The following is a 22,057-nucleotide window of genomic DNA, read 5'->3' as shown; positions in this document are numbered from 1 at the left end:
ACTAATCCACAATGTGTTTTCATTTTTAGGCATGCCCTACGTAGCAAGCATACACCCTTATTGGCATTTTTAGGTCGTCTAGGGCATACCGTACTTATTGGATCAAGTGGCTGACTGGATTTATTTATTATTTATTAAACTTATATCCCACCTTCCCTCCAAGGTGTTGTACCTGGTTCTCTCTCCCCCCACCCTCTGCACACTCCATTTTATCCTCAAAACAGCCCTGTGAGGTAGGCTAGGCTGAAAGACTGTGACTGTCCCAAGGTCACCCAGTGAGCTTCGCGCTCAAGTGGGGATTTGAACCTTGATCTCCCAGGTCCTAGTCTGGCACTCTGACCACTAGGCCACACTGGCTCTTGTGCAATCCTGGCAATGAGCTCACCATCGCAGTTGTCTTACGAGGAACTGCCGGTCAATGGAGAAGAGTCCATGGGGCGCTGGGGGTGGCAGGTGGGGGTTAAGAGAAAGAACTTAGCTGTTAAAGTATGTGGACAAAGGCATGCGAGAGAGGAGATGAAATGCGGGGAGTGCTCTTTATTAACTTATACACTGCTTCTCAATGACATTCTCCAAAGCAGCTTATAAAAACAACTCATCTGTACGGCTAGAAGCAATAATGATGGTTCTCAGCAGTTAACGTGGGAATGGGGAGGGGGGGCTTGCAGCCCCCAAGTATCGATGACCCACAGGGTTCCCTATCCCTGCAAAAGAGGGATTCAATCACAGCCACAGAATGAAGTCAGCTTCAACCAGAAAAAAACCAAAACTGTCTTCTGCCAGAAAGAAATAATGGGCAGCACCAGCCAAGTCCCCATGGGGAGAACTTTTCTGGGGCAGAGGTGCCACAACTAAAAAGCCCCCCCCCCTTTCCTAGTAGCCAGGGATGCGGGTGGCACTGTGGGTTAAACCACAGAGCCTAGGACTTGCCGATCAGAAGGTTGGAGGTTCGAATCTCCGCAACGGGGTGAGCTCCCGTTGCTTGGTCCCAGCTCCTGCCAACCTAGCAGTTCAAAAGCACGTCAAAGTGCAAGTAGATAAATAGGTACCGCTCCGGCAGGAAGGTAAACGGCATTTCTATGCGCTGCTCTGGTTCGCCAGAAGCGGCTTAGTCATGCTGGCCACATGACCCAGAAGCTGTACGCCGGCTCCCTCGGCCAATAAAGCGAGATGAGCGCCGCAACCCCAGAGTCGGTCACGACTAGACCTAATGGTCAGGGGTCCCTTTACCTTTACCTCCTAGTAGCCACCTCCTTGACCCGAAGAAAGGCCTCCAAACACACAGACAGGTCCATGTGGAAGGCGGCTTCACTTTGGGCACCCAAGTTCAAAGCTTCCCAGGACCTTAAAAGGGTAACCAGCAGTTTGAACTGAATTTGGAAATGCACCAGCAGTCAGCGAAACTGTTGTAAAACTAGTGAGATATATTTCATTGGCTGGGCCTAGCAAAGTTGGACACAGTCCATCATCTGAGCAGTGTTCAAAGGAAGCCCCACATCCAAAGGATTGCAGTAGGGCCCCTTCACAACTGATGTGGTTTGCATGTGTTTTATTCTTAGACTTTTGCATCCATGCTTAAAAGCTGTTTTTATGTGGCTTTATTTTTAGTTACTTTGCGAAACCTGAGCAGCTCAATACCTCAAAACCTAAGGTCTAGCAAACTTTTTTTTTTTAATGGACAAAAAACACACTGGCCAAACATTGTCAACACACCCATCTAGTGCAATAATTAATGAATATTTGCAACGCACCATCTGCATGCTAGGTGCTGTTCAAAAGCATCACGTTGATAGACTAATCCCGGCTGCTTGATTTCTGCATCAAAACCTGAGTTTCTCCATAGCTTATTAGTTCAATCCACCCTTTTCCATGCCGTTATCAGGTGCAGTATGAAGCCTGCAAATCGGACAAATGGACAATGGCTAGCTTACCCAGATGCTAGCATAAGAGCCAGTGGGCTGATAAGGACAGAGCAAGTTCAAGAGGAGCTGGCAAGAGAGGAAAGAAGCAGGGCGCTCTTATTTTCAGGGTGGGCAAGCTTGTGGCAGCATTTGAAAGGAGCAGAGTAAGTTGAGCATCGCTTCTTCAAGAGACAGGCAGAGCAACTCTGGCCCTTTCCCCCTATATGGAAGCAATTTTCTCCAAAAATAAACAATTTTGCAGGCTGCTACATGAGAACTTCCTCCTGCTGACAAAGAAATCTTGGCAATGATGGGGGAGGAGCGGAGGATGAAACACCAACCCAGTGGGAGAGCAAGGAAGTTCGGTTTCAGCAGCCAGGCTTTTTTCCCAGAGCAGGAAGCTGGGGCGAGTTGGGGGGGGGGCATGCAGGGAAGCAAAGCGTTTGCAAGCAGAGTGGAGCTGAAGCAGCAAAAGTCGAACTTGGGAAAGTGGAAATAGGACTTCCCTTCTGGGGTCAGAAGGAGAGGGAGGGCTGGGCTGGGTGAGTGGTCATAAAATCACTCAACGCTTCTGAGGGTCAGTGATAGGAGGCTTTGAAATCTGGTACAAGCAGAACTTGCAAAAATAAAAATAAAACATAAGCACCCCAAAACCACATACCTAGAGGGCTGCTTGAACCTCCTGTCAAGGGAGCAAACTGCTACCCAAATAGCCCTATATAGATCTGAGTGGTGGCATGACACAGGCAAGTATGCCTCTGAACACTAGTTGCTAGGAATCACATGTGGAAAGAGTACAGTGGTTCCTTAGGTTAAGAACTTAATTCTTTCTGGAGGTGTGCTCTTAACCTGAAACTGTTCTTAACCTGAAGCACCACTTTAGCTAATGGGGCCTCCCGCTGCTGCCGCCATGCAATTTCTGTTCTCATCCTGAAGCAAAGTTCTTAACCTGAGGTACTATTTCTGGGTTAGTGGAGTCTGTAACCTAAAGCGTCTGTAACCTGAAGCGTCTGTAACCCGAGGTACCACTTTAATGTTGAACCCAGGCCCTGCTTGTGGCCTTCCTATGGAAATCTGTTTGGCTGTTGTTGTTATGAGAACCATAAGCTGAACTAGATGGGCCACTGGCCTGATACAGCAGGATCTTATATTCTCATAAGTTTATGCCTTCTAAAACACAAACTAAGCATCAGTTCAGGCAGAAAGCAAGCCACATTCACGTGCTCAAACTACTCAAAGCCAGTCTCCATCGGAGGTCTTTACAGTACCTCTCACTTGATAACAATCCTGCTCACTTTTCAGGTTCTTTCCTTTTCAGTGGAGAAGGTGCCACAACTCTGCAAAGCGGTTTAGCTGGAGATAGCATTCGTCTACAACAGCTCCCACACCAATTGTGATTTTCCGAGAACCTGCCTCCAACAGAACTCATTGCTGAATTGTGAAACTGAACATTTGTTCCTACCACCCCCATTTTCCTACCAACCTTATAGAAGCCAGAATGACAATCATCTCTCACAGAGCAAAAACAAATGCCAAACGTTCATTTCCATGTAGATACATAAACTCCATGACCTCTGCACAGGACTGGAAAAAGGGTCATTCCACTCTACTGAGAGCCAGTGTAGTGTAGTGGTTAAGAGCGGTAGTCTCGTAATCTGGGGAACCGGGTTCGCGTCTCCGCTCCTCCACATGCAGCTGCTGGGTGACCTTGGGCCAGTCACACTTCTTCGAAGTCTCTCAGCCCCACTCACCTCACAGAGTGTTTGTTGTGGGGGAGGAAGGGAAAGGAGAATGTTAGCCGCTTTGAGACTCCTGAAGGGGAGTGAAAGGCGGGATATCAAATCCAAACTCTTCTTCTTCTTCTTCTTCTACTGGCAGAAAGACATCAGCCATCTTGCTGGCCGATGTTTCTTGATCTTCCTCAAATTTCTCTGCTGGTTGGGAACAAATAATTCCCACTCCTTGCTGTCTGGTCTGGTTGGCTGCCACCCTCGTGCAAGCTTTTTCAGATCAGCGTAACCATAGCCCCAGAGATTCTGCTCCTGAAGTCTCTCCTCAGATGCTGATTTGCCTGATCAGAAAACTCATTTTGTCCTAAATGAACCAACCATGGAGAATCTATTAATCGAACACGGCTGCCAGACCCTAGACCACTAGCCCAGAACCTGCCACTGGAAGAGGCGAGACTTCTGCCTTTGATGCTGACACACAAAACTGATTGAGGATGCTCAAAACTCCATATGTTGGGCCACACTGCCCTCCAGCTTCATCACTGGCTGTCTCGACAGCTTTAACAAAATCACTCTCCTTGCCACTTGCAGCTTCAACCACGATGCATTGCTGGCAACCTACTAGTGGTGCAGCAATAAAACTGCTAGCACATTTGCAAAGCTAAGCAGTATCTGGTAATGGTTTTCCACCTTGAGGAGCCTCACCAAGAGGGCAATCTATCTATACACACACACACACACACACACACACACACACACAGTATATCAGTTTTGCTTTATGAAGCAGGGATGGGACCTGAACTCATCACAATGAAATTAAGCTGAAATTAGCCAGGAGGTGGATGCTGAGCCAACCTCCTTTCAACAGCCCCAACTCAAGCACCTCCAGCCACTTAGGATATCACTGCCACCAGACAGAAAAGGAGTGAGCTACAGCCACCTTATTGCTCCCAGGAATCCCTCCCAGCAGGCCAGACAGTAATGTTCATGCATTGTCCTTGGGAACAGAAATAGGTCTAGGAGATTTAGGTGCAGGGCTTGCTAATCCACAGCAACTTTTCCTCCGCTCTTTCTCAGCACAGTCCATGCTTTAAAGCTCCATGTCCAAGTGCCTTTCTTTTTGCCCTAAAGCTTTCCCCATGCAGATCTACTCTTTAAAGCTGAATTGGAGCAAACGTCAACCCTGCGGAAAACTTGAATCGATGTTTGCTTTGATTGAGCACCCAAAAGCGGGTTTCCAAGGGGAAAGCTCCAGGGCAAAAATAAAAAAAATAAAAACCACGTATAGAGATGGAGCAGGGCAAAAGGTCAGTGTGGCTAAGTCCATGGTCACAGGGTTTGTAGTGGCAGCATTGTGAAGGATCTGGCAGCATTGTGAAGTAGCAAAAGGGCTAGCAATCTGCAATTCCTAACATTGCAGAAGAAGTCCTGGTTGTTGTGCGCACCGAAAAGGTTTCTCTCACCTCAATCAGTGCCTCTCCCGTCTCTCTCTCTGCAGCCTGGAGATAAGGCAGCATGCCGATTCCACAAGTATGCCCCTCTCTTGTCCTTCTCTAGCCAGCAGTCCCCGTGTATCACTGTCCCTTGAAAAGAAAATAGGAAAAAGTCATTTCCTCACCTGCAGCTGGTCCAGAGAACTCAAGAGAACATGGAGGGTGAACCTGGGGCCCTCCAGATGTTGCAGGACTTTAAGTCCCATCATCCCTGAACACTGGCTGTGACTGATGGGAGCTGGAGTCTAACAACATCTCCTGAAGGTCAGTATTCCAAGACAGCAACATTCACCCAATCCTGTAAGAGATCATTTTCCTCTGCCGGTTCAGGCAGAAAGAACATGTCCCCAAACCCTGATCATTCAGCATCCGTTGCTTTAGTGCTGCCTCTGACTAATCCCTGGACTTTAGCTGATGCTTTCTTAGAAGCCCCAAACCTCAAGGATTCTTGAAACCTCAAGCATATTTCTGCCATCCGCCAGCCATCTGGAACTCAGGCCTGCTGCTGTTGCTCCCATCAAATTGCTGCACGACTCAGCCTGTCTGGTTTTCATTTCTTGTAACATGGCATTGACAGCATAGAAAGCTTTGATTCTGCTCTGCCACCCAGCCCCAAGGAAGGAACCACAGAGGTCTTCCAAGGAGGAGGTCAGGAATCTGGGATTCATACTCTCTACTTGTAGACACAGCATGGGCTTTGTGTGCAAATTTTGATTGGAACAAAGAAGTTGATCTCGTGTCCAGGAGGCGTCAGTATTTTACCTCTTAGTAAAGCCAGGATTACTTGTGGCTGAGCGTAGAAAAATGCATCAACACACATGGGGTCAACTGGACCATTGTCATTGTTCATATGAAAGCCGTAACACTTGGATGTGCGGCTGTGAGCTTCAAAATGCATCTAAAGAAGACTTTGCCCCCCAGATGTATAGGACTGCAACTTCCATCAGCTTCAGCCAGTGTGTCCAATGGGAATTGACATTCAACATCTGGAGGGCACCAGGTTGCTGATTTAAAGGAGAATTCCCAAACCTGAGAAAGGCTATCAAAAGGCCTTCAGATCACTAGACATTGTCCAGATCTTTAACTAAGACCAACAACAGAACCACATGATGCAAAAATGAAGCACATGCTAGCTTTTAAATTGTCTTTTTTTTATATAATTTTTTTATTGGTTTTTCAACACATTAAAAGACAAAACAACACAATACATAAACAAACAAACATATAAACACGTATAATTTCTTGACCTTTCTTTCCTAAAACCTTCTTTCAGCGACTTCCCCATACCTCCCCTTTCTGCATCCCTGTTTTAAATCCTTCCAGCAACCCCTAATTTCAATTTCTCATAACACTTTCTTTAACTCTTTTTTTTTCGTATCCAATTGTTTGTCACTGCAATTCTATTTTGCATTACCCAAGACATTTTAACATTCATTAATTTTACAACAATTCTTAAGATAAACTTTAAATTTCTTCCAGTCTTCTTCCACCGTCTCTTTCCCTTGGTCACGGATTCTGCCAGTCATCTCCGCCAGTCCCATGTAGTCAATCACCTTGGTCTGCCATTCTTCCAATGTGGGTAGTTCTTGTGTCTTCCAATACTTTGCTAAGAGTACTCTTGCTGCTGTTGTAGCATACATAAAGAACGTCCTGTCTTTCCTTGACACCAATTGACCTACCATGCCCAGGAGGAAAGCTTCTGGTTTCTTCACGAAAGTGCATTTAAGCACCTTTTTCATTTCATTATAAATCATTTCCCAGAAGACCTTAATCCTAGGGCACGTCCACCAAAGGTGGTAAAAGGTACCTTCAGTTTCCTTACATTTCCAACATTTATTATTGGGCATATGATAGATTTTTGCAAGTTTGACTGGGGTCATGTACCACCTATATATCATTTTCATAATGTTCTCTCTTAAGGCATTACATGCCGTGAACTTTATACCGGTGGTCCATAACTGTTCCCAGTCAGCAAACATAATGTTATGACCAATGTCTTGTGCCCATTTAATCATAGCTGATTTAACCGTCTCATCCTGTGTATTCCATTTCAACAGCAAGTTATACATTCTTGACAGATTCTTAGTATTGGGTTCCAATAGCTCTAGCTTTTAAATTGTCACCTCACATAGTTTCCTGACTTGGAGCAGCATTTTTAACTTTGATGATTGTCCTACTTGGTGGGACGATCTACTTGGCTCTCAACATGGACCATGTGGTCAGTCCTGATTCAGTCACATCGAGCAAGAGCAAAGGGCTAAAGTTCATTCAGTGACAGCAGGGAGCCAGAGACTAAGAACTCATTGTAAGCAAGACAGGACAGAGTTTGGAAGCCCCAAGCCACCAATTGTCCAACATCAACAGGAAGCCAGGAAGACCTCTCTGGTTCCACGCATCCCCTGTGTAGCCAGAGGCCCAAACATGACCTGATGCTGGATCCAGGCTTGCAACATTGGCTGACAATACTTCCCCACCTGCTTTGATATCTAACCTCCTAACTTGCAAGAGTCCAAAACAAAAGCCATCTCCTTCTGTTTTTCACCCTCAGGTGAGCACTAAGCCCTGGAGTGACCCAAGCAGTCACTCAGAAAGACAATATTGTTCAGCCTGCCAAAAAATCGGATGGGTGAGTCAAGACATGTTGCCCTGTGGATAGAATTCCTTAGCATCATTGTAGAGAGTGCATGCTTTGCATGCAGAATGGCCCAGGTTCAAGGCCGGTTAGATAACCTCAGGAAGCATATGCTGGGGAAAAGAGACCTTGGAGACTGGCTGTCAAGTCAGAGAAGGTAATATTGAGCTAGATCAGGGATGGGAAACTTGTGTCCCTCTTGATGTTGTCAGCTCTCATCAGCCCAAGGCAGCATGGTCAATGCTCAGGTATTATAAACGGTGTGGTAGTCTAGCAGGCTACCAGTTCCACATCCTTGGGTGAGATGAATACAGTCTCAGTATAAGCACAATTGGTTTACCCCAAGCTCTCTTGCACTAGAATTTAAGATACTGGTGTGTATCTCTTTGATTCTGCAGTCACCTGGGGCAAAAAAATAGCTTGGAGTGACTGTGAACAAATTTTAGGCTGCTTCACAGTAACCCACCCCCCCAAACCATATGGGGCTGAACAGGTTTTTTTAAAAAAGCTGTGCATAGTTACATTTTCCTCTCAAAATTAGATTACTGAGTTAATCTTGAACACTGCAGAATTTAAAAGAATAAGATTAATTAGCTGAACAGATTCACATCTGCTTATACAACAAGTTTAATTAGACTGATGAACAGTGATTTATCTTTCTGATAATCTTTAAATTAAATTCCATGTATCAAGTTGACTATTAATTTATTGCTGCTAATGCTACACCATGGTCAGTGGTAACGATTTTATTATGAAATGGGATGAACATCCGTTATTAGCTTCCAAGCATCACTGCTTAACCAAAAAGAAAAACACAGAGCAGTATCTTGTTGGGTGGGGGTGGTATTTTGGAACTCGGAGAATGTCAGCAGTTCAAAATCTGAAAGGATGTCGGTACTGCACAACCACAGAGAAAACAAAATCCCACTGAACTGTCTGCTGTAGAAGTGCCATTAAGAGGCAAGTCAAGGCAAATTACATTGGATAAACTGAGCCCAGCTGCTTTTGCTAGAACCAAGGGGCTGCAAGGGTTTTGGAGATCACGAACATGCAAGCCACAGCCCTGAAGACTGAGTAGTCAAGAGTGGGGAAACATCCAACAAAGTCTGTGTTGTGGAGAAGCCCCAGGAAACACAACATGTTAGTCCCTGAGCATGAGCGAAACTTCATTCCCATGACTTTTAAGGACTGCTGTCTCCTGTCCCCTATGGGGAAGCAGCAGGCAGCAAGAATGATGCCTTCTGGCAGGGCATCATATTTGAAAATTCCATGTTCAGCGAATGTTCGGATGCAGAACTTTAAGGTGTGGCCCTGTGCCCAGAGACGTAGCAGAAAAGGAAATCTGGGTGAGGCCTAAGGCTATCTCTTCAGTTCATGGCTGGGGCAAAATTTGAGCTAGGAATTTGTTGATTCTTAATTTAGTACAACCCCATATACATCAACTCAGAAACAAGTCTCACTGAGCTCAATGTGCTGACTACTTAAGCCAGTATAGGACAGCAGCCTCAGTCTCTTCCAGCGGAATTCGACACAGAGGTAAGTGGGGTATTTGTGCTGGTATGAGGTCCACTCATGCAATGGGACTCCCCCCCCCATGTTCCCCTAAAGCTGTTCTGGGGTTTCCCCCAACTCTCCAGAGCAGATTTAGGGGGGCTTGGAGAGAGGAGGGTGAGGAAGCCATGTTGCATAAGTGGACCTCGTTCTATGCATTCAAAAGCTTAGTGGAATCCCACCCATAACACTGGAAAGAGTTCTCTTTTGAGCCCATGCTAGAAAGTCAAGATTATTTTACACCAAGAGTAATTGGGACCTTGCAGTTGTTGCTGGACTTCAGCTCCCATAATCTCTGACATTAACCATGCTGGCTGGGACTGATTAAAGCAATATCTGATGGCTCCGTGTTGGCACACCCAAGATTTTACACCTTGACATAATTTTGTGTAGCTACAACATTGCTGGCCTTGAGATCTCGGCAAGTTCTCAGATTTTGAGATGAGCCAGGCCGTAGTCTCTCCTTCCTAGGGTTGTTAAAGCCACAATATCTACATTCATATATAAATTATGGCATTGTTCCATATGCTGTATAAAGATAAATAGCAGGTGCATGGTACAGGTAGACAATAAAATATACAAGTGTAACAATAATAAGCAAAGAAGGGAAAAAAGAACTAGTTCAATAGCACTGAATTTTCAGATGATTGAACTAAAGTTAATACTTGAATGACATTTATCTTTGCTGTTTGTTTGTACAAGTGAGTGTTCACAATATGCATACTTTTTACGGGTGTGCACCAACCACAAGATTCGACTTGTGTTTCTAACTTTGGGAAGCAGCCCAATCTTTCAGAACCATTCTGTGCCTTTAAAATTCAACTCATTATTGGGGGCCAAATCAGATCTGTTAAAAATGAAGGTCAGTCCCACCCCCTCCATTTACTACAGTGGTGAACGTACACACACATTACAGAAATGAATAAAATTTGAGGGCACAGCAGTTCCTCCAGATTAAGGGGTTGCATTAAGCCTGCCAAATTGCAGGCACATAAAGAACCTTTAAAATTAATGGCGTATTGGGGTTTTGGAAGGAAGGAAGGAAGGAAGGAAGGAAGGAAGGAAGGAAGGAAAGAAAGAAAGAAAGAAAGAAAGAAAGAAAGAAAGAAAGAAAGAAAGAAAGAAAAGTTCTCTTTTATTTTATGCCAGAATTGGATGCAATTTGCAAGCATGATAAACCCTTATGAGGGAATGAAGTCTGCCAAATTTCAGAATGATAGCAGCAAAGAAGACAGAAAGGAAAGGAGGAAAGGAAAGGAAGAATTATGGCTGCAGGGATTCTATTTTATCATTTTGGGGTGGGTACAACAGAAATCATGGAGATGATGGAGGCAAAAAGAGCATGGAAGAAAATGTCAGTCCCTCTCATGGACTCTGCTAGTGGTTGATTAAAAACAAAGTTCCCAGAGTGCATTGGAGAAATAGTAAGTCCCTGATCTGACTCAAGATGCCTTGTTAACAGCACAATCCAACTGAATTATGAAAACTGCCCCTCTATGTGCCCCATAATTTGAAAAGTACATAGGGCCAACACACATTCCTAATAAAGATTAATATTGATATTATAAAAGTTAGTGCGAACTTGTCACATGGAACATGGGATATGTTCATTCAAGCGTCTAGGGTTTTAAAAATAAAAATCCAAGCAAGTTTAGGCCTTAAAAAGTATTAACCCCTTCCTTCAATAAAAAAAAAACAATTTTACAAGCTAAGTCTAGCTATGCTACTGTTCTGTGCCTTTCCCCCCAACTCCTCCTCCCAATTCATTTCAGAGAGAAAGCAAGAAGGTCTCTCTTCTTCACAAAGCAACTTAAAACTGCCTTCCAAAAACCACTGTGAAAAGAAAACTGAAACAATTTTACCACAACAGCAAAACCTGCAGCCATTTGAAACCCCACTGGGGAAAGAAAACCCAAGCCTGAACTTTAAAGCAGAGAGCCAGCTGTTCTATTTATTATTATAAGGAAAAGGGATGGGGGATTGGAGTGTTTCACCTGGTAAGCTTTCTGTGATACTGAACAAAGACAAAAGCACAGTACAAGACAAAACCATATTGTAGGGTGTTCAAAGCAGTTGGAACATTGTCTTTTGCAGACAAGAATAAAAGCAACGGCAAGACCCACGTATGAAATACATGCAAAACAACCAAAAAGATGCAACAGAGATTCGCACCACAGTGTCTGACAAGAAAGTCGCAACTTTGACAAAAGTATTCCTAGGATTTACGAACATACAAAATACAAAGCTTTGGCTCAGTGAGTCTGCATCAGGGGTAGGCAACCTAAGGCCCAGGGGCCGGATGCGGCCCAATCACCTTCTCAATCCCACCCGCAGATGGTCCAGGAATCAGCGTGTTTTTACATGAGTAGAATGTGGTTTTACCGTATTTTTCGCCCTATAGGACACACTTTTTCCCCTCCAAAAATGAAGGGGAAATGTGTGTGCATCCTATGGGACGAATGCAGGCTTTCGCTGAAGCCTGGAGAGTGAAAGGCGTCAGTGCGCACCGACCCCTCTCGCTCTCCAGGCTTCAGGAAGCTATCCGCAAGCCTTGGGAGCCCGGCGGGAGTTCCTGCGGGCTCTCCAGGCTTGCGGGCAGCAGCCTGCAGCCCGAAGCACGGGGCGCACTCCGGAGGGCACCCCGTGCTTCGCGCAGATGTCCACAAGCCTTGTGAGCCCGGCGGGAGTTGCCGCCAGGCTCGCAAGGCTTGCGGATAGCAGCCTGTTCTGGGGGCTGGGGTCGGGGGAAGCTTGGGCTTCCCCCGCACCAGCCCCGCGGCTGGGGGGTGGGGGAATAAATTTTTTTTTATTTCCCCCCCAAAAAACGAGGTGCGCCCTATGGGCCAGTATGCCCTATAGGGCGAAAAATACGGTATTTAAAATGCATCTCTGGGTTATTTGTGGGGCCTAGGAATTCGTTCATTTTGTTCCCCAAAATATAGCCCGGCCCACCATATGGTGTGAGGGACAGTGGACCAGCCCACGGCTGAAAAAGGTTGCTGACCCCTGGTCTGGATAGCTCAGCTGGTTAGAGGGCTCTATTGATAGGTGTTGTCTGCAGTTGCAGTTGTTCAGTGTGCCTTCAACAAGTCTCCTGGATGGCTATAACAGCTATTCTTCATGGCGGTTCAATTACCCCAACTAGATTTGTGCAAGCATGCACTGCACAGATGGGGGCTGTAACTGAATTTCAGTGTGCTGCAGCAAACGTCGGTGCAAAGCCATATCCCCCATCATTTTAGGAGGGCAATTCAGGGGGACCTCCATCACCACCCCACTGACCCTGTCACTTGCCCCCTCCCTGCCGCTGATCCCTTCCTCGTCCACCCCGCCCTCCCTCCACAACCTCCTACCTTTGTCCAGTCCTCCTCCTCCACAGCCTCAGGGGTATGTCAGAAGACACCCCATGGACTGCAGCAGCCTACTGGAAGTTCACCCCGGCCTCAGCTGTGTACAGAGACGCAGACCGGGCCGGACCTGCCTCTTCCCCTACTCCTCCAGCACTGCAGACAAACCTTTGGAGCTGCCATGGAGGAAGGAGGAAGAGGAGGTCAAGGTAAGTTTTCCTTCCATTTTTTTGATCCTGCACTCTGGTGTGAGCCAACTGACTCATGCCACAGCACGGAACCAGAAAGCCCCCGTCTTTGGGTCTCTTGCTCTGGTGCAACCGGCACAGGGGAACAAAATTGGGGCATTTGGGATCAGAAGTGGCTTCTGTTAATTTGGGGTGCCCCGGTTAAATCGGGACACTTGAAGGGTATGCAATGTGAGGGTACCTGGACTTGCCAGGTGAAGCACCGCAGAGGGTTGCTGTCCTTCTAAGTGCTCTAAAAATGAGGATAAAATCTACAAATAGTTCCTTCTTGGCACTGCACGGCATACCAACCTCATGTTCTTGGTACGGTCAAATCTAGCAATTCCTGCAGTCCGTCAAAGGTATTTCTAATGACAGGAATATCAAGAATCCACCACGGTATCTCGCCCAGTGTGGGGGAGGCAGCGGTCACACCATCACCCCCTATTCCCCCCCACCTCCAGCCCCGCCTCCCATCTGCCTCCAATATAAATAGACAAGGGTGGGAGGAGAAGGAAGCGGCTGGTGGGAGAGAAAGCCACGAACTACAGTCTTGGTGACCTTTGGCTTTCCGACTTGGAGCTATAGACAACACTTTTGGCAATGTGCCTCCCTGGCTGTCCTCCAGCAGCATCCCTATTCCCCTAGGAGGAGGAGGAGGGATGTCTTCTTCGCCAGGGCCTCGCATCCAGGGCCTTGGAGGGTCGGCAGCTTCAACTGCCACAGCTCAGGGATATTCTTAGCATCCGAAACGCTAGCGTGGAAAGGAGCCAGAAAGTTTGCAGTACAAAGGCCTGCTTGTCCGAGGAAGAGATGAAAAACAGCCTCCAAAAGCCTGGAGTTTAAGGAGGGATGGGAGAGGTTTGGCCCAGGGTGAAGGGGCGGGAAGAGAAGAGCTTCTGGAAGGAAAACAGAAGAAGAAACACAAGGGAAGGGGAGAAAACCAAGAAAAACAAACCCTTCTCAGCAGACGCAAGAGTAGCCACACCCCAAAAGCAACCAGAATTCCAGCAAATAATCTTATTCTTCTGGTCCTTGCCTGTGAGTCACTCTTGGCTCCTCCCTAGGAATAAAACTTGCCCAGAGGCCTGGAAAAAAAGGACTGCTTTGCAAGGGTCATGCGGCCCCAAGCCACGGGGGAATGCTGAAAGCTGGGTAGGGCCCCTTGCCTTGCTAAAATCACAAGAACCAGGAGTCCAGGGACTGAACCAAACAAAGTTGCCATGTGGTCGGTTTCAAAACAGACCCAGCTGCCCATCACTGTCAATCCTCACTCCCAATCTGTTCGCTCCCAATCACTGGGCAGTTTTAATTTCTGCTTGTGTCAGTCTTCAGAACTCCACACAGCTAGTTCATAAAGCTGCTTGTTGCATGGAGGTCTGCAGCCCTGCCTGTGGGAGCAAAAATGCAGAATGAGCGTAAATGCATAGTCAGAGGGCAGAGGCATTGCCATTACCTGCATGGTGGCAAAACAATTTTAATACCAGGGAAATGTAGAGTTAATATACAAGTGGTACCTTGGTTGTTGAATGGCTTGGCTCCCGAACAAATCGGCTCCTGAATGCCGCAAACCCGGAAGTACCGTATTTTTCGCCCCATAGGACGCACCTAGTTTTTTTTGGGGGGGGGACTAAAGGGGGGAAAATTTCCTTTATTTCCCCCCCAAAACTAGGTCGGGGAAACCGAACCAGGTAGAGGAACAGCGGGATGGCGGCGCTGCGCCTCCTTGCTGTCCCCTGAGCTTGTGGGGCTGGCCGATGTCTGTCCGGCAGGCGGGGCGCTCTGCTTCAGGGAGCCCCTCGCGCCGGGTGGAAGGCTGCTATCCGCAGCATGGGGAGCCCCGCGGGGAACTCCCGCAGGGCTGCCTAGGCTGCGGATGTGTTCCCGAAGCGCCGGGCGCTCTGCTTTCAGCGCACCCGGCGCTCCGGGAAGCAGGCTGCTATCCGCAGCCTAGGGAGCCCTGCGGGAACTCCCGCAGGGCTGCCTAGGCTGCGGATGTCTTCCTGAAGCATGGAGAGCGAGAGGGGTCGGTGCGCACCGACCCCTCTCGCTCTCCAAGCTTCAGCAAAAGCCTGCATTCGCCCCATAGGACGCACCCAGATTTCCCCTTCATTTTTGGAGGGGAAAAAGTGTGTCCTATAGGGCGAAAAATACGGTAAGTGTTCCAGTTTGTGAATGTTTTTTTGGAAGATGAATGTCTGACGTGGACTCCGCAACTTCCAATTGAGTGTAGGAAGCTCCTACAGCCAATTGGAAACTGCGCCTAGGTTGTCAAATGGTTCCAGGAGTTGAACAGGCTCCTGGAAGGGATTAAGTTCAACAACCAAGGTACCACTGTAATTCCAGCTGTCAACTGCCAACTTGGCAAAATATTTTTACTACATTGGGAATGGTGCTATTGGGGTTTTCCCCCTTAAGTAACCTCTAGAGGGGGTTTTTTGACACCTGTAATGGGAGACGGTGGGCAGGCCAGAAGAACAATAACAAAGAAGGTGTTTGGGTCAGAATGACACATGGCAGATATACCCTCCAACATTTCTCTGATGAAAGTAGGGATGTCCTAAGGAAAAGTGGGACATTTGGGGATCAAATCAGAGACCGGGACGGCTTCTGTAAATCCAGGACTGTCCCTGGAAAACAGAGAGACTTGAAGGGTCTCAGATACAGTGGTACCTCAGGTTACAGATGCTTCAGGTTACAGACGCTTCAGGTTACAGACTCCACTAACCCAGAAATAGTACCTCGGGTTAAGAACTTTGCTTCAGGATGAGAACAGAAATCGTGCGGTGGTGGTGCGACAGCAGCGGAAGGCCCCATTGGCTAAAGTGGTAACCTCAGGTTAAGAACAGTTTCAGGTTAAGAACGGACCTCCAGAACGAATTAAGTTCTTAACCCAAGGTACTACTGTATTCAAAAGAGAAAGTTGTAATGTCAGAATCCAACTCAGGACTCAGCCCCAGAACCTACTTTCATTGAAACTCGAGGTTAGCTGCTGAGCTTTCCAGAGGGCTAAGTGGACAGCAGGGGTCACTCCCCATTAGCAAAGGGTTTTTTGTTTTTGTTTTGAGGAGTACACCCCTCACAGTTACTCTTTGGATGGTACAGAGGACCTTGTATTTTCCTAGCACTCAAACTGAAACAATTTGTGTCTGGGAAATAGCACTTCTTCCCCCAGGATTGCACCTTCGCTGCTGTTGAGGCACAAGCAGTAACAGCTTATAGAGAATATTGCTTTTGACATAATTAACCCACAAGCAGACACAGCTTCTCTCTGCATAGTTGCTTAGAAACAGGATACTGGGTACCTTCTATCATATGTGGTGAACTTGTAAGGTAATAAAAGCTTTCTGGGAGATGATATATAATGAAATTTCAAAAATGCTTAAAATAACGTTTGTTAAGAAACCAGAAGCCTTTTTATTAGGAATTACAAGTATCGACATACCAAAGGAGCAGAAAAGACTATGTATGGAACAACAACCGCCCGGGTGCTATTAGCCCAGAGTTGGAAAGAAGACAAAGTCTCGACCAAAGAAAAATGGCAGACCACGCTGATGGAATACGCTGAGATGGCAAAGCTGACTGGAAAACTCAGAAAACCAAGAGGATAAAGACTTTATAAAAGAATGGGGAAAATTTGTAAGTTACCTGGGAGACTACTGTAAGTAGATGGAAACAAGAGCAGGATTCTGACTCACTTGTAGTGTAAAAAAAATATTAAGGACAATATGGTTTGATATAAAAATTGGAGTATGGATGAATGTGCAGTTGTAGATGCTTAAAATTAGACTCCATGAAGGGGATGGAGGGAAGTTTCGAGATTCAGAGAATCTCCTTATGCAGATATGTTCTTATTAGTTTGTGTTTATTTGTACTTGGTACTTGTAAAATCAATAAAAATGATTTATAAAAAGAAAACAAACAGGATCCTGGGCAGGATGAGCCCCTTGTCAATGAAGCTCATACTTGCACATTTCATGGAACAGACAGTGAACCAGTGCAAAGGTGCTGTCTCACATATCCTTCTTTGCTTTGCCTCTTGTGTGGTTGGATCCTGGCTAAATCATCTTCCCCTTTAACCACCCACACATAGCAGCTGCCTGGTTTCCCCTCTGCTTCCAGCACATGGCAGGACAAAGCCAACTAATGAACCACACGTTACATAAGGTACTTGCATAACCTCGTGAGCGTTAAACTACCACTGCAGGAGGAGAGACGTGACCATTGCATTCTTTGAACGCAGGTTGGCCAATGGAAGGCAAACTTCAGATTTCCATGAAGTTTAATTTAATTTCATGGTGGCTGAGAGAGAATATTTGGTTCAGTTCTGCAATGGACTTCAATGCTGCCACTGGACACTCTAAGAGAAAAAGCCACATGTACATTTATTCAATTAAATGTGCATTTGTATCATTTTTGTTTTGTTTTTCCAAAAACAGAGAGAAAATAATAGGTTTTAGAAAGTTGAGAAACTGCTCCATGGGGGAAAGTGAGGTGGTTCATCCATTCCACCAATCAGTGAAGTACACAAACAAGTTTCTTTCAGAAACACAGAGAACCAGTTTGCTCCAAGATGGATCTCGGAGAAAGAAAATACCAGTTGAACAAAATCTAATTGGTATGCTCAAATAATGCATGTTTGAATGTATCCTGGATGTATGAACCAACTTCAATGATTTTCATATTTTTATGAAATTGTATGAGTGTTCAGCTGGTGCAATTTGCTATCTGATGCAAAGTCCTCATTTAGGGCAAAACATTGCACACTAACACATACAACAAACCTAGATAAAAGATGCTTTGGAAGGGAGCGGAGTAGAGAAGTAGGTAGGGGGGTGTAAACGCTCAACTCTTGCCCAGCCAGCCATTTGTTTTTGTTCTAAATCAGCCACAGACGCTGCTTGCTTCTGTTATTCAAATACATACATGCAAGGGTACACACACATTTGGAACTGGGGGTGGGGGGGTGGGAAGGGAGAGAGAGCACAGTGTGGCAGGTGTCATAAAAAATGCAAGTGAAGGGGTAACAGGGTTTAGTGAGCAGGAAGAGGCTGTGGCAGAAAGCAGTCCAGAATTGGAGGCAGAAGTGGAGGCAGGCTACTGAAGAAGCCAAGGAATCTCCTCCTCCCGCTGCGACCAGCTCGCCTACTGCTTGGTCTCCCAGAACATAGAGAGGAATTAGAGAGCAGTGGGAAGATAGGGACCTTCGATCCTCACAACTGCCTCACTGATGCAAGACCAACTGGGAAGAGTTGCAGTGATCACTAGGCCTGTGCTGTTTTGGCTTCTTTGAATAAACAGTTAGCTTCTGGGGCACCAGGTGTTTTATTGCTGACCTGTCCAAAACTCTGGGTCCTGAAGTCAGCTAAGACATCCCCAACATAATCTGCCTAGCCTCTGCAGTCTGCTCTCAGACCCCCTGGCCTGCAATTTGCAGTGGGGGAGAGGAAGCTCTCACTAAGATTCAGATCAGGTCCCCGCACAGGCAATTCATGAAAGGAAAAGCCTGCGCTCAGAGGCAAATGGCATGACAAACGTCACGTGTCGCCTGTCCTTACTATCCAAAATAGCAAACCCAGCTACGTTTGTGAACTGATGCACATACAAGATGTCAAAAAAGGGGGAAATCCTTTGTGGAAGATGTCAGAAAGCGGGGGGGGGGGGGAGAGCGGACCCTCTCCGGTGTACATAATATAGTTGCTGTTCTGAAATTGCTCATTTAGTAATTGTGCATCTTCCACACTCTCATGAACATGATTCTGGATAACAATGGAATCACAGTATATGGATGAGAGTGAGAGCCAGCAAAACATTTTCTCTTTCTCCAGCACAATACAGTGGTACCTCAGGTTGAGTACTTAATTCGTTCCGGAGGTCCGTTCTTAACCTGAAACTGTTCTTAACCTGAAGCACCACTTTAGCTAATGGGGCCTCCTGCTGCCGCCACGCCGCTGGAGCCTGATTTCTGTTCTTATCCTGAAGCAAAGTTCTTAACCTGAAGCACTATTTCTGGGTTAGCAGAGTGTATAACCTGAAGCGTATGTAACCTAAAGCGTATGTAACCCAAGGTACCACTGTACAAGGTTCCCTGGTGGGGTAGGGAAGGGCCAAAGGAGAATGATGGGGACAGCCATGCTTGCATTTCTCACATCTGTCTCATTCATGCTAAAATGTATCTGAATGCATGTGTGCCTTAATTTTCACATCAGAAGCTGCACACAGGTGAGCAAAGACAAAACCTCCTCTCCTGTGGTCTGTCTCCAGAATTCCACCAACCTCCCCCCCACAAAAAAACACGCCCCTTACTTCCAGTATCAGAGCTGGGAGGAAAGTTCATCAGACAACAGAGCATGAGGTGGGAAGGCAGGCTCAATGCCCATGTAATTGCAGCCATCTTTTCTCCATGTAAAAAATAGACTCCATGAGATGGGAGGAGAAGGGGCTTTTATGCCTCAAGTTCTTGTATTATGCTACAACAGCAGCAAGAATATTAATAGCTAGAAACTGGAAAAGTGAAATAGTACCAACAAAAAAAGGAATGGCAGGATAAATTATTTGAATATCTCGAACTGGCAAAAAAGACGGATGCGATTAGGAGACATTCATCGTGGAATTTAGTGTGAGGAGGATGCAGGCCTAAGACACTTCAATATGTCTTTAGGCTTTTTTTGGGGGGGGCAGGTAAGTGTAAACTTTGAAAGCAGTAGAGTAGTGAACAGAATGTTTAGCCTTTAACCAAGGAGAGCCAAATTCAAATCCCAGGCTCAGCCCTGAAGCTTCTTAGGTGACCTTTGGCAAGTCACTCATCCATTGTAAGGATTAAAATGGGATAAACCCCCTGCGTTGCTGACGTCGCGCCCCCCCCCCAAGTTCTTTGGAGGAAGGACAAAGACATAATTGCAACAGCCAACACAATTTGATCCTTTGGCTGCAGCCGAAATGCCTTCTTTCTGCATTGTGTTTTCAAGCTTGCTTTCCACTTTCCAGAACAGCTAATCCAAAACAATCTTAAAATATGCATCTTGTTCTACGAAATGTTGGGAGGGGATGAACAGGCAGGCTAAGAAGCCTTTGGAGAGGCCAGTGGCATGAGTCACTCACTTAGTCCCACTCCAGAGGCAAGGAAAGCACTTCTTAACAGGTCCCTGGAGGCTCAGGATACGGGCAGCTGCTTCCTGAACAGCACTCACAGGGCAGCCCACTGGGCAAAAGGCACAAACCCAGCTATGCTAATCATCTCTGCCATTGCTTGTCATACCTTTTTTACCCTGTAAGCTGACATTTGCTGTCGTACATACCCCCAGCTGGTGTCTTGAATGGACCCTGTAGTTCTCCAATGGCAGTCTGGGCCCCGAACCTGGGAAGGCTGCGTGAAAGAAAGTCACCCTTTATTGCTTAGAACCTTTATTGCAAAGCTCCAGAAACTTGCACAGGTTGAATTTGAGCAAGAAGGTGGGTGAGCCATCAGGAAAGGGGGGGCCAAAAGATCAGAAGGTAACTGAAACCATCAACAGAACTGTTCGGAACAACCTTACATTTACAGAGCAAAATATCCTCTTGGATTATACACCCAGCACATGGAACCCCACAAAAGGACAATACGAGTGGACTCTCCCTGCCTTACCACAGCAAAAAGACTGATACTGGTGAACTGGAAAAATAAAAATGCAGCTCCCTTCTGCAATTGGATTGAAGACTTATATATACAAGCTCGCAACATATGAACAACCTGCATATAAACGCAGACTTGCCATGGACAAATTCAGTGATATTTGGAACCCATTCTTACAAATACTGTAACAGGTTAAGACATGGGTAGGCAAACTAAGGCCTGGGGGCCAGATCCGGCCCAATCACCTTCTCAATCCGGCCCGTGGATGGTCCCCCGGGAATCAGTGTGTTTTTACATGAGTAGAATGTGTTCTTTTGTTTCAAATGCATCTCTGGGTTATTTGTGGGGCATAGGAATTTGTTCATTCCCCCCCCCCCAAAAAAATATAGTCTGGCCTCCCACAAGGTCTGAGGGACAGTGGACTGGCCCCCTGCTGAAAAAGTTTGCTGACCCCTGGGTTAAGATCTGGTGAAGTAAAGTATACAGTTTTTTGGGGGGGTTCCCTCCTCCCTTCCCCCCTTCTACATGGGTTCTGTTTCTGTTTCTCTTTTTCTTTTTCTCTCTTTTATTTACATCTCACCATGTTTAGTGCACATATAATTATGTGCTTTTTGAACTTTCGATAAAGATGTTCACTTAAAAAAAGAAGAAGGAAAGGGGGGCCCCCCCAAAAGATTAGCAGCTAGACTCAGCATTACTCTGTTAAGAACAGAGGCAGCACATTTGTTTCTATGTTAAAGCCCTCTGCTCAAGAGTCACTTTCTCCCCACCTCAAAACGCAGCTCTTAAATGTCTCCCAGCGTGTAAAGGGGCTGAAGCACCCAGCCCTCCCTCTTTGCAGTTAAAAGCCTCCCAGGACAGGAAGCAGCTGGTAGCGGTGGGCAAAGGGGAATGGAAGAGGGCCTTGGTTGGGCAGAACATCAACACACATGGTGCGCTGATTGTTACAGTGTGTGGGCGATGCAGCTGTGGAATGCTCCCCACCCAGTCCCCTTCTGTTTCTCAGAACTGAAGGGCAGGTATGGGACATTCCATGGTGCCTGTTCCCCTTCCTTTGCCAGCTTCTCCTTCAACAGTGGGGTGGGGTGGGGAATCAGTGTCTTGCTTACATGATGCACACCCAGCACATATAGTGAAGATGCTTGCACAAGCACTGGGGAGAAGAAATTGGATGGAAACCTGCCTAACTCCTTCTCATCTCATGCCAATATTCCTCTCTCCAGCACTGAATTTTCTCTCAGTGGAGAGACCAGTTCTCATCAGAATTCCATACTTTTCAGATTTAGACATTTCACTGATTTTACAGTCATTTTGACATTTCAAAACTTGGCTTCCTCCCCCCGCCCCTTTCCGTGGTTTCTTATTTTCAGTATCTTCTGCACATCCAAATTAACTTAATTTGCTCATTTATTCATCTTCTTTAAATATACAGTCATACCTCAGAAGCGGCGAATCACGACCCGCGCACGTGCAGACGGGGGTTGCATTCGCTTCAGGATGTGAACAGGGCTCCGGAACGGATCCCGATCACATCCAGAGGTACCACTGTACACTCTCATGCAGG

General features: G+C 46.4%; 1 protein-coding gene across 4 annotated transcripts in view; it reads right to left on the bottom strand.

The window, feature by feature from the left end:
* KANK2 (KN motif and ankyrin repeat domains 2) overlaps positions 1–22,057 on the bottom strand; it is a 74,132-nt gene that overhangs the window by 34,184 nt on the left and 17,891 nt on the right. For all 4 annotated transcript variants that reach the window (XM_083593045.1, XM_083593047.1, XM_083593046.1 and 1 more), the window contains one exon: positions 5,095–5,214. The gene's annotated coding sequence lies outside the window, so the exon portion shown is untranslated. The remainder of the gene's footprint in view (positions 1–5,094; positions 5,215–22,057) is intronic.

The sequence above is a fragment of the Podarcis filfolensis genome, assembly GCF_964270895.1.
Source record: "Podarcis filfolensis genome assembly, chromosome: 17".
NCBI classification, from domain to species: domain Eukaryota; kingdom Metazoa; phylum Chordata; class Lepidosauria; order Squamata; family Lacertidae; genus Podarcis; species Podarcis filfolensis.
The sequence above is the reverse complement of the archived record's forward strand: the minus strand, read 5'-3'. Positions and strand labels throughout refer to the sequence as shown.